Source organism: Geospiza fortis, unplaced genomic scaffold (assembly GCF_000277835.1).
Source record: "Geospiza fortis unplaced genomic scaffold, GeoFor_1.0 scaffold41, whole genome shotgun sequence".
Taxonomy (NCBI): Eukaryota; Metazoa; Chordata; class Aves; order Passeriformes; family Thraupidae; genus Geospiza; species Geospiza fortis.
In genome coordinates this window covers 10119887-10126587 of record NW_005054299.1, presented here as the reverse complement: position 1 = coordinate 10126587, position 6701 = coordinate 10119887, and positions in this window count along the sequence as shown.

The window sequence follows — 6701 nt, the reverse complement described above, 5'->3', positions numbered from 1 at the left end:
AGTTAGGAGATTGAAAACTCTGTTTTCTCTTTGAGGGCTGTCTTCTATATAGGAAAAAGAATGAGAATGCCAAATACCAAAGCAGCTAGAAATATTTCTTAGATTATTACTATAGCATCTTCCAACAGAAAACTCAGATTGCTTCACTGCTGTTAATTAATTAAGCCTAGAAACACTTATGCCAGGAAGTTTGATATCACCACCCCTTTTTACAGATGGGGGGAAAACAAGATATTCATTCAGGGCTACTCAGTGAATGAGGGGCAGAACCAGAAATAAAATCTGGGAATCCTGGCTCAGAGTCTCCTCTTATAATCTCTAAACAAAGCTTCTTTCCTGTAAAATTCCATCTAAGCTCTTCATAGAATAATTAGAGCCAATTTATTTCTTCACTCGTTAACAATGAAATCTGACAGGCTTTGTACTCAGGATGCTGAAGCTCAGTTAGGGGAGCAAGGCTCTTCTCCATGAGGGGAGGCCTGGAATGTCAGTCTTTAGGTGGCTTAGTAGAGGCATAGTTCCAGCTGCCAGGTACTTGAACTCCTGCCTAAATCCCTGTGACAAAGCTTTAGGGAAGAACTGGAATGTAAATGTTATCTACCATAAATGTTAGGGAAGGATTAGGCAAATAGCAGCTGTTTTTGCAATGATAAAACTTTGCCCTCAGTGGCACTTAAGAAGTATGAAAGAATATTTACCTGCCATGGTATTAGGTAAGTTTCTCTTTTCCTTTTATTTCATTTGCCTATTTTTCAAGTGAGCAGACTGAAAAAGCTCTGAAACACAGCGAGATTTATGGCAGTACTTCAGATGTGCCCCTCAATTCTACCTTCTTCAGTTCCATCAGATCTGGAGGACACAAAGTTCCTCAGGGCTTACAGCTTACTTGCAGCTCACTAGCAGTGACTTGCACTACCTTGAGATGTACAGGAAGGTCATGAGTCATGGACTTCTCCACCACCCCTATTCAGGGCAAATGGCTCACCATCCTCTCTGTCATCACTCTTAAGGTTTCCACAGAGGTCAAGAAACTGACACATGAAGAACTACAGAAGTGCTGACCATCCAATATTTTGAAACTCTGAAGGTTGCTCAGCACCTCTTAACCACAGGCCACTACATTTGAAGCTGGAGCATCCCGTACTAGGGGGTACATCTAAGCATGTGCCCTACTTGCTCAGCATCACATGAAGGAGGATCTGGTAGAGGAGGAGAGACTCAAGATTTCCACATTAAAAAGCCTGTACTTTTGCTGCTTTGATGTATTTTCCTTCTACAAAGCAAAACAAGAAAGACTGTTCTCACAGAGCTTCACGGGAAATTCCGCAGGCCCTCTGCCTTGGTCTCTTCAGCTTTTGGCAGAGCAGAGTTGAGGACACTGATCATAAAGTCCAGACACCAGAAGAGGTGAGGGACAGACCATCTTTTACAAGAAATCCTTGTGGAGTGTGGAAGCTCATCTTCCCTGTTTCTTCAGTGTCATCTGCCCCATCTCTCCCAAGGCTCCAAGCTCAGTTCCAGTAGGTGGCATGTTGGAATGGATGGACTTTGATCATCTGGAAATTGTTTGCTATTTGCCATTCCCTTGTTCCAAGCTTCATTTGTGGCTACACTTGGATATCAAATTGCTGCTGCTTTGGATGCAGACATCTGCTATGGCCCTTCCCTTTCCCTCTTGGGCATTTTCAGTCACCAGGACAGTGTGCATCACCTCCTGTGGTGGAAAACATTGACAGGAAAGCCTATTGGCTTAATATCTGGGGACAAATCATCTAGGCTCCCTTGGTCCAGCCTTCTCTTGGTCACCTATGAAGCAGAAGTTCATGCACACCTTTTCCTACAGGGATGAAAAGGTTCCAGCCAAGGTCTGGAGAGTGAGGAGGGTGAAAACAGGGAAGAGAGAGAAGGAAAGAACACAGAAGAGCACTTAGGTCTACCAAAGCAAAACTGAAAGGTCTGGGGAGCAAAGGAGGTTGGCTTTGGCTAAAGATCAAAGCCTGAAGGTGGCTGTGGCTTTCTGATCTTTTAGCTGAAAGTAGCAGAGGTTTTTTTCTTGCAGTACTGACGGCACTGAGAGCTGCCTGCAAAAGTCCAAAACTTCAGGAAGAGAGACACAAGGATGTGAGCTTTCCCATCACCTGATTTTCATTTGGAGGGGACAAGGTTAGTGGTATTTGAGTGTCATGTAGCAGGAAAGAGAGTTGAGGCTGCAGTACTCAATGGCCTCAGGGAGACCAAGAGCAAACACAACCACAGTTCCCTATCTGTTTGAAGCAGGCTGCAGGATAGGGAAGGGGCTATTTCTTCACCAGCTGTGTGTTCAGTGGAAACATGCACTGGCAAGAAAGGAGAGTTCAGCTGAAGCCTAGAACATGAAAATGAACAAGTGGCTTTCTAATGAAAAGCTAAAGGGGAGATTCCACAGTCTGCATCACTGCAGCAAATAATGGCAAGCCAAGGAGAAGGGAATCAGGTTAATTTGAAATCAAGAGCGGCTTGATATTCTGCTGAGCTAAAATTTGTGTGTTTGTTACATAGATCCAGTTTTCTTGTGGGCATCTACCTTTTTCAAATGTGGATGAGAATTGCTGAGGACACTCTGAAGAGAGGACATCCTTCTACAGTGTTGAAACTTTGCCCAGAAGTCACACCAGCCTTCTGCTTGTTCACAAATAAACCAGCATGTCAATCACTAGCCACAGAGCCTGGTAATTAAGCCAGATCCCTGGGACTGAGAGGTTAGAAAGCACTAGATACAGTAACTAGCATCAGTTGAAGCAGACATTTGAACTTCTTGGGATGATACACATCCCCTCCTTTCAGGAGGTCCACAGTTCAGGAGTACATTATAATAATGCCTCTCTCAGAATTTCTTGCATATGAAAAGATTCTGCCAATGTGCTGGAAAAAAGTAAAAGAGCTGAGCTAACCCAAGAGGAGCTGGTTTTTATGTCCCTTTCCATCCTGAGACATGGGAACATTTTTACAAGTTAGCATGCTGGTGTCTCCCTGTGGCACAGCTGGGATCAATGGCAGATGGCACAGGGGCATGTCCAGAGAAGGACTAACAATGCATGAGAACGCCTTCCATGGCCAGGGGAGCTGTAGGGAAAGAGACCTCTGCAGCTGTCCACGTTAACAACTCACAAATAACACAACCAACCAATAGGAAGGTTAATGTAAATTCATCAGGCAAATATTATTCAACCATCTGAAGAGCAGCTTGACTAATGAAAAGGTTATTTGTGAATAATTCCAGAAGGATGATAACGCATTGGAAAACATACAGAGAAGTGATACTGGGCTGATTAAGAAACTAGAAAGCATGCCTTAGCATGAATGACTCCAGGAGCTCTGTCTGCTCAAAGGGAGATCATGTGAAGGGTTGACTTGATCACAATCTCTCAATGCTGACATAAAACCAGGTTTGATAACTGAAATGAAATGGAATGAATTCTGACAAGAAAAAAACCTTGATATTTTAGAAATGAGAGTAATGAATCAGTTTACATAAAGCTTCTGGTAGACGTCTCCATTCATTAGCAATATTTAAAAAACAAACAATTCCCCTGAAAGTTACTCTGTATTTCCAAGAAAAAGCAATTCAGTATGATACTGCAGCTTATGGTATGCAGGAGCTCAGACTAATGATACCACTGACCCTTTCCTACTTTGCAATCCCTAAACCAATGAGCAAGTTACTCAAAACTGACAGCAGAATTGTGTGTAGACTCATTGCATGATTTAGGTTGGAAGAGACCTCAAAGGAGGTAAGCTGCTGAACAGACAGATACACCATTTGTCAATGTTATTCAGCAGGCTCTAATTATGATGTTTGCAATGACTGAAGAGATCAATGGAAAGATTCCTAGTGACAACATCAACCTAAGCACTATCTACAAGACACACCTTCACTCCCTTTGTTCTTCAAGGAGAAAAATCCTCTTTGCAGATATCTTTTGCCCTTTGCCACACCTGTCTTTCTCTGCCTTCCACCAGTGAAAGGGACTTAGCACTAACTCAGGCGGGATTCGTGAGGTTTAACTCACTAATGAGCGCACAGTGCTTCAGGAGTCTCATCTGGGAGATTCAGTCTATTCCACTCACTTATTCTCTTAGACAAATGGGGGCAGGCACTTGCCTTCTTGTATCTGGCAACTACTGCAATAATAGCTTCAAAAATAGATTTTGGCAGAGAATTAAAAAAAAAACCAAAAACTAAAGTGTCATGACTTTAAAGGCTAGAACAAGGATTAGAAAAAGCTGCTTGATCTGGTAATTCACAGGGAGATACAAAGTTCCTTCAGTGATGACTGTGTACCATTCGTTGTATAGAGTCACTGCCTGAAACATTCCCAGTTCCATGCAGCTAAAAAAAATACAAAAATGCTGCTCTTCTTGTGACCAAATGTGAAGTCACTCTTTGGATCATGGGGTAATGTCATAAGGGTTTGGTCTGACTCATTTTAAGAGAGATTTTTAAATCAGTGAACAAGGCAGTTCAGCATGTCAGTTCAGTCTCCACCCTGTCAGTGGATTTCACATCTAAAATCATAACAAAAGCTGCTAGAAGGGAAACAGGCCCACTGCTCAGCTGCCTTTCTTTGTGTATCTACTTGAAGCCCATCTTGCAGAGAGCTCTTAGCCTCTAGACTAAACACTACTTGGAGCTGAAATAAACATGAATGAACAATGGTTAGGACACTCAAGTCAGTTGGTACTGTGGTTGTACTGGAAGAGAAGAGATGCTGAAGAGACAGAAGTCCATCTGTGTGCATTCCTTTGACAGGGGGGTTGCTTTGCTGAAGTATAATCACTTCTCTCCTTTGCAAACTTGAGAAGATAAAAGTGTCCTTATCTCAGAGCTGCCAAAAGGTACAAACAGGGAAATTTAACTGGTTTTACCTCTGAGATGCCAAGAGTGGCACAGAAAATTAACTGTGTGAGACCACACAGGAGGACTGCCTGATGTAAGGCACTGAACTGGAAGACCTAAACCTCAGTTTTCACGCCGGCCTACAGCTAATGGAAGGATATTTTACCTGCTCTCTTGAGTGGCACATTACCCTAGCTGACTACAGCAGTGGGTGGGACTTGAAATATCTACGGTTGGATGGTATCAGGTTAAGACCTCAGCCCAACCTCATTATACTTTGCTTTAGCTAAACCTTCCTCCATGGAACCCACTGAAATCAGTGGGAAACCCCTCAAGGATGCCAGCGAGCTCAGCAGAAAGCCATGTGGCTGCAGATCCAGGCCTTGGTGGTTATGGCTTTCTTTCGGGAGTTTTAGTCTAGATTTCCGAAAGAGTTCAGCTGCTGGTACCAAACGAATGCCAGGACTATTTCATTTCTTCTGACTGGGAATGGATGCCATGTCATGGAGGAGAGTCAGAGGCTGGGGAGGGGCAGCATTTCCCCAGTGACAACTCTGAGCCATGCACATGGGGCAATCACACACGTTTCCAAAGGGGCTGGATCCTGGGTGCAAGTGCAGTTGAAGATGGTCTCTGTGTGTGTGCTGTCCCACTGTCTTGGATTTCTGGATAGCCATAGTCATACTGGAAAATTATTAATGTTTTCTGGAGAACCCCAGCCACTCCAACCCAATTTCTCTTGATCAGTCAACGAGTTACAGGCTCCTTCTGGAACACAGACAACCTCACAGGAAGCAATGTCAATGAACACAGCAGGGCAGGCAGCTCCTCCATCCTCCCTTTCAACCAGAGACTGCAGCAGAGTTATGGAAGGTTGCAAACCCTGAGCATCCTGGACCACACTGCCAATTGCAAGTTGTTCCCTCTCTTGAGAAAAAAAGTCAGGTTCAAACAAATGGCCTTTGCTCCTTGCTGTATTTCACACTGTTTGTCCTTTCTGCTCAGCAGTTCTAAGGATGAGAAAATGAAGTCAAGATTGGCAACGGGTAGATCTCCTGAAAGGGTTAAATGATAAATTGCATCTGACTGAATGAACCCGTGAGGCCTAAAGCAATTCAGTCTCTCTAAATCTTGGGATTTCATTGGAAGGGGTATAGCTGCATGTGAATGAGGGTATAGGGAGACACAAATGCCCCAAAGCTTCTAAGTTTACACCCAAGCATTTACAGCCTGGGAGATGTGAGATACAACTGTGGCTGAAGAATAGGCGAGGACTCTTGTCAAGGTACCAGTTAGTCACTGGTGTCAGTGTGCTGCTCTCTGAAGACAATGCAGTGCTGTCTTCTAACCTCACATAAAAAGAATGAAAAAGAAAACACCAAAAATCTAGAGGGAATATTTTATATAGGCAGAACTAGAAACAAAAAATGGAAATAATCCTTTTTTTGGATGGAAGTCTGAAATCTGCAGACTTTTCTATGTAAATTAAGTGATTTTTTAATGTTAAAAAACCCCAACCCAATGAAAAATGTTTACTCTTTTTCTCATCTTTCCTTTCTCCTCTTCCACTTTTCTCCATGCCACTATTGAAAAGAAGTTGAGAAGAAAAGACACAATAATTCTGAAGAGAGTTAAATGTTCTTCAAGGGAAAGTTTTTGAACAAAGGACTATGAGCACTTCTACTTCTGGACATTTGACATGTTGCGCTCACCACTCCATAATTTCTGTGTTCTTCAGGGAAATCCATTTGCCCCTGGGGTTAAATGCTTCAATTATTAATCCAGGTATATAATCAGGGCTGAATACAGCCACTATGTGAAGCAT